Consider the following 7,300-nt stretch of genomic DNA (forward strand, 5'->3'; position numbering starts at 1 on the left):
CTGTACTCAGTTCGATGGATGGCTGTGAGCCTCTACATCTGTATTAGTCAGGTACTGTTAGAGCCTCTTAATATGATCAATACACATAATCTTTGATAAAAATGACAATACTTTTTCAAAACTTGTGTTTTAAATCTAATCAAATACAAGCAACATATCAACTGAGTATGTTGTAGTTATATATTAAAAATATATATATGTATCAGTTCTGTATATGCATACATATATGATATAAATTAGTTTTAAAACTATTTCAGTCTTCATTTTATAGTTTTACTCTGCAGTAAATAGCTGCATGGGTTATTGTGAGTTTATGATAAGTAAAACTCTAAGAGAATATATGTACATATTACCCTTTCATTCTAGAACAAGTGTTTCTATTTATGTTATAAATATATCAATAAAAAATTAGAAAAACTGTGCTAGGTCTCTAAGAGTAAATGCACTTGACATACAACTGGGAAAAAAGGAATTCATAGTTGACTACATAAAGAACCAGACATGACAATATATTACTGTAATACTAGAGGTCAGAAATAAAGTCTGAAGGATTCTAGAGCTTGCTAAACAGACTATCTGTGTATTAGTGAACTCTAAATTCATTGAGAGATGTTGTTCAGAAAATGTAAGATGGAGAATGGCAGGAACACAATAAAGAAAACCCATGCCCTCATACACAAACAGATACTCAGGAGTAGTTCATCCACATAATGACTATTCCATAAGACCAAGTCTGTATACTCAGGTAAAGGTGAACATGAGAGCTGCTATCTTTTTTCATATCAACTACAACAAACATGACTGTAAATTCTGAAGCTATTTGAAATACCTCTTATCATTTTTTTTAATTTCTAGAACCTATAGCGTCACACCAACCAAAAGAAAGAAAATATATTACATTTAAAAGACTGAATGCAATGTTACATGAGAAAGGCTATTAGTATCTATGCTGTACTTATTGAGTTAGTAATTTCACTACTGATATTCTTTGCTTCTGATTCATCCTAGTAGAAACATTAAACAGCTATTCCTACTCATTTAATGAAAGTAATATTCCTATCTTCGTCTTTCATTATATTATTGGCTGTGGAGTCATCATATATATTTTAATATATCTTTATTATATTGAGGTATAACATTTCTATAATTTATGCATGCATTTATGGATGTGTGGTAGTGTATGTGAACCTATGTGTACCAACTTGGTTGTCTTCTTAGATCTCCTTATGTTTTGAGGCAATGACTTTCACTTTTCCCTCTTGGGTTTTTCTTGGTTTGGAAACTTACTACTCAACTAATCTCATTCTGTAACATCTGCCTATTCAGATCTTTAGTATAATTTATGGACTATGAATAACTTCATTATTCACTATGGTATAATCTATTATTATTCATTTGTTTGTAATGAACTTTCTTACAACTGGCCAGTAGAGTACTTTCCAAGGTAGCAGCTCTTCAGGCTTGCTCATCTTAATGAATAGAAAATCCTTACACATTTGCCCAAATTTGCTAAAATTTATTTATCCTTTTCTATGACATCAGCTGCCTTACCATGAACTTTTGCTTCATTTTGTGGTGCATAAATCATGGTCTAAATTCTAGTTTGTTTTTTTTAATTGCCTCTGAGAAGATAATTCTACTGGTTTATGATGAACCAGACACAGTGGGCAAGAGGTACCAGTGTTACATCAGCCTTGTCACAGAGACACTAGACTTTTATTTGGAATAATTTTATTTATTTTATTAAATATCATCACGTGCCTTTCTTTTGTATCCATCCAATAATCACAATATATTTATCTTTCATTCTATTTAAATACTAGGTTTTATTTATTAATTTTCTCTTATGAGGAAAACTGAGGAGGGTCTTGGTAGGGACTTCAAGTCACCACATAAGACTGACACAAAGCAAAAAAGTGAGCTAAAGCATTAACAACACCATAGTGAAAAAAGGTAAAGAATTTGTCAGGTAGCATTTTAACAAAGGCTTGGAGAAGTTGTGGTAGACTCCATGAGCAAATTCATCAGTGAGAAGAATCTCATTTGTTATGACCAAGGAATAGCCTGTCTTTCATTCCTTTAACCGAGTAGATAGCCAACTTGTTAAAAAATAATCAAAAATAAAGAATACAGCAGTTCAGATCTCAGGGAAATATTTTCTCCACCTGTTATCCTAAGTGGTGTATTCAAGAGCTTATCACATAGGTCCTGAATAAGTTCACACATATTTTATCACTTTTAATTGGAGTTTTGTTACTTGAAACCAAATATTTTATGATGTACATGTCACTTTAAAGTGGTTTGTGTTATTTTGAATTCTTATTTCCAATTAATAAATGTTCTTGCTTATATTTTTATCTTTGAAAATTTAGAGTGATCAAAAGTGGTAATTCATCTTAATTAATGAGTCTGTGGTCAACTTTAAGAATGAAATTATCTTTGGAATATTTTCAAATACAAATGAGAGCTCCCAGGGTCCAAACCACCAACCAAGAAATACACATGACGGGACCCATAGCTCCAAGATACATATGGATGAGAGGATGGCATTGTCAGGCATAAGTGGGATGAGAAGAGGCCATTGATCCTATGAAGGAAGTCTCGATGCCCAAGTGTAGGGGAATGTGAGGGCCGGGAGGCAGGAGTGGGTGAGTGGGTGGGAGAGCACCCTCATAGATGCAGGAGGAGGGAGGATGGGAAAGGGGTTTTCTTGGGGGGAAATTGGGAAAGGTGATAACATTTAAAATATAAAGAAATTAAATATCCAATAAAAATTATGAAGATAGTATCTTATATACATTTAACTTATATAAAAATTTATATAAAAGCAATGGCATTACAGACACACATTCACATACACACACACACCTAGAGAGAGAGAGAGAGAGAGAGAGAGAGAGAGAGAGAGAGAGAGAGAGAGAGAGAGAGAGAAGCATCAGGAAATAATTTGTGTCTTTATTCTAGCAACTTCACTTCATATTGTAATTTCAAATTATTTTGTGATTCCTTTTAATAAAAATGCTGCAACATAATTTGATACATGGGCCTCTTGAATTTACACATTAAGTATTTTTATTAATTGTTGGGACCTTATTATACAACTATGATGTTCAAATAGCTCATGTTATAATATGTTATGATAAGATTACTCTAATTTTAATATTCTGTAAGATGACCCTTATCCCTTTTGTATTATCTCTATTCTAGACAGTAGGTTTCAGGCTTAAACTATATATCTTTTAAATGAATATATTTTTAGAAATTTAGACAATGTTTTCTCCAGGGAGTGTATTCTTTGTTGTATCTTTAATTTAAAAATAAGTTTAACATTATTTTCATCCCAAGGGTTAAGTCCCTAATTTAGAAGAGAAAATAATTACATTGTTCTAAGTCATTTTTTAGAAATATGTTTCAAAAATTTATTTTAAATTGTGTTTACATAGGTGTTTTTCTACATCTATGTCTATGTGCTGTGTATTGTAGAAGGTCATAAATTGGTGTAGGATTACCTAGAACTGAATTTACAGTTATGAACCACCGTGGGGATCATGTGAACCAAAAGTAAGTCCTCTAGAAGAGGTACCAGTGTTGTATACCACTAGAATACCTCTCTAGTCCCTGCTATAGTATTTTTAAAAAAGCAAAAAACCCTAATTGTACAAGATATGAGATTAAAAACATTTATGAGCAGCTGAGCATATCAAGCAAATCACCACAGTATGTTTTTGTGTAACATATATTTTAGTCATGGGTGGAGCCAGGACAATGTCTAATTCTGTGACTGTGATATAACAAGGGGAATTTATTCTGTCTCGTTGGAAACACAGCAGTGTTTTCAGTAGAGGTATAACTGATCTTCTTCACTTCTGCTAACCATTGTATTTTTGATTCATAGGTATTATTTCACTGGTCCTATATTTCATTTTCATTTTTATTTACCCTTTTGAAAAAGCATCCTATCCATAATTCTTGGACAATATGGAGGTATTAGTGTTGCAAGTAGAAGCTAGAATTACTTTATGACCCAATATTTTATCAAGAAACTAGGATACTCAAACTTCTACAGTATTTCTTATGTCAATAATACAAATGGCCAATTTTAATTTGTTATTTTCATAGTTAACACAGCTATTAAAGAGGAAAGACATATTTTCCTCACCTGAAATTACCTGGTGTGTGCATGGTGGTTTCAGACATTTAGTAACCAACCTAGGCAATAGTACACTTGAAGTTAAAGCACATTACTTTTTTCCTACATTAGGTCCCTGGGTTATGTTACAGTAGTTACAGTAACTTGAAATTAGATGAATCTATTTTATGACATGCCTCTTATCAAAAACATAAAATCATAGCATGTCTTTGGACATAATGTTTTCCTATCTGCTTTAATTATTATCTACTGAAGATATAAATAAATAAATCACATATTTTTGGAGAAAATTTATTCGGCTCAATAACATATTCATTCCCATTTTTTTCCTTTGTTTGACTTCCTCTATATAAAAAGCCTAGCTCAAACAATTTTAAAGTTGCTCACACATAAGACTTTGAGTATCAAATAATAATTGAATGACTTCATATATAAAAATAAATGTTCTTTACATACATTGAATGAAACAATGGTTTCAACTGAGGAATGCCGAATGGCTGAGAAGAGCCTAAGGGTATGTTCAGCATCCTTAGTCATCAGGGAAATACAAATCAAAGCAACCCAAGGTTCCACCTCACACCAGTCAGAATGGCTAAGATCAAAAACTAAGGTGACAACAGATGCTGGCGAGGTGGTGGAGAAAGAGGAACACTCCTTCATTGTTGGTGGGATTGCAAGCTGGTACAACTACTTGAAAAAGCAGTCTGACAGTTCCTCAGAAAGTTAGGATCCAGCTATACCACTTCTGGGCACATACCTAGAAGATGCTCCAACATGTAATAAGAACACATGTTACACTATGATCATAGCTGCCTTATTTATAATAGTCGGAAGCTGGAAAGAACATAGATGTCCTTCAACAGAGGAATGAATACAGAAAATGTGGTACATTTATATAATGGAGCACTACTCAGTTATTAAAAACAATAAATTCATTAAATTCTTAGGCAAATGGATGGAACTAGAAAATTATCCTGAGTGAGGGAGCCCAATAACAAAAGAACACACATGGTATGCACTCACTGATAAGTGGATATTAGCCCAGAAGCTTGGAATACCTAAGATACAATTCACAGAACACATGAAGCTCAAGAAGAAAGGAGACCAAAGTGTGGATATTTTGATTCCTAGAAGGGGGAACAAAATACCCATGGGGCGAGATACAGAGACAAAGTGTGAAGGAGAGACTGAAAGATAGGCCATCCAGTGACTGTCCCACCTGGGGATCCATCCCATATACAATCATCAAACCTAGACACTATTGTGGATGCCTGTCAGCAATTGCTTGCTGACAGGAGCCTCATATAGCTGTCGTCTGAGAGGCTCTGCCAGTGCCTAACAAAAACAGAGGTGGGTGCTCTCAGCCACCCATTGGACTGAGCACAGAGTCCCCAATGGAGGAGCTACAGAAAAGACCCAAGGAGCTGAAGGATTTTGCAGCCCCAAAGAAGGAACAACAATATGAATCAGCTAGCACTCCCAGAGCTTCCGGAGACTAAACTACCAACCAGAGAGTACACATGGAGGGACCCATGGCTCCAGTTGCATATGTTTCAGAAGATGAACTAGTTGGTCATCAATGGGAGGAGAGGTCCTTGGTCTTGTGAAGGCTTGATGCCCCAGTATGGGGGAATGCCAGGGCCAGGAAGCAGCAGAGGGTGGGTTGGTGGGCAGGGGGAGGGGAGAGGTAATAGGCGGCTTTTTGGAGGGTAAACCAGGGAACGAGATAACATTTGAAATGTAAATAAAGAAAATGTTTAATAAAAAAGAAATACTGCATAATGGTCTAACACTATGACTTTAATTATATTTCTGGCATATGTATGGTTCATCAGTTAACATAGCACACACACACACACACACACACACACACACACACACATGTATATTTTAAACCATAGGACACGTATATAAAAATATTCATGTCTACTGAGAAATATTTAGTTAATGGTTTGTAGAAATCCTTCAACAATCATATGGGAAGTTATAGTACAAGAATCTTGATATAGAAAAGCCTGGAATTAGAAATTATTGCAATATACTTCATTGTTACATGCAAAACTATTTTCCCTGGCCAATGAGAAAATTTATAAATTTTTCAGAAAATGCATTATATAAAATATATTTACATCTATACAATAATTCAGAAAACTAAGAAAATTATTGTCATGAGAACCAAACTTATTTACATTCTTTGATATTTCTTATAAAATATTCTCATTGCATTGTTAGAATTGTTTGATGTTGATTAAGACAAAGCACCACCACCAAAACCTAAAGTACATGTTTGCCAGTTTGTAGATAGAACATTGTTCTTTAGAGATATTCAGAGGCAGCAAGGGTATGTTTAATGTGCAATTTTCTATAATTGATGCCAAATGCAATGATCCTTCTAGATGTCAACAGGGATTCTGAATGTCAGCCAGAAAAAAAAGAGATATCCAATCCAAGGTATCTTGGAGTTGAGTGTTTTTCTTTTAAATAAATAAATAAAATTTTCTGATACCCTCTGCTAAAGCAAATGATTGTTTATAATATTTTAAATGCTTTTTAACTGCTTTATTCATTTGCTAGTCAGTATATTTATAGCTTTGAAGATTAGAGTACTGTGAAATCTGTCTTTTGGGTTGTTCACAGTGCAGTTTTCCCAAGTACTATTGAGTTTGTCCATTATGAATTATCTGCTTTTTAGTTTATTTTCAACATCCTCTTATGTTTTCTCATAGAAACTATATAAATGTAATCTTTCTTACCATTAATCTTTTTCTTTTCAACCCTCATTTCTGATTCCAAAGTGGTGAACACATGAATTTGATAAGGTTTCCAATAATAGTACTGAACTTCAAATTAAACACCATTTATACTATAAGATGGAATTCACTTAAAAAAATAATTTTAGCCGGGCGGTGGTAGTGCACGCCTTTAATCCCAGCACTTGGGAGGCAGAGGCAGACGGATCTCTGAGTTCGAGGCAAGCCTGGTCTACAGAGTGAGTTCCAGGACAGCCAGGCCTACACAGAGGAACCCTTTCTCGAAAAACAACATCAACAAAAAATAATAATAATTTTAAACTCACCTTATTAATTATATAAAATTATTTAAAACTAGTTCACATTGAAATTTGTTTCTTGAAATCAGAAACTTTGTGTA

This window comes from Mastomys coucha, unplaced genomic scaffold (genome assembly GCF_008632895.1).
Source record: "Mastomys coucha isolate ucsf_1 unplaced genomic scaffold, UCSF_Mcou_1 pScaffold22, whole genome shotgun sequence".
Lineage (NCBI taxonomy): Eukaryota > Metazoa > Chordata > Mammalia > Rodentia > Muridae > Mastomys > Mastomys coucha.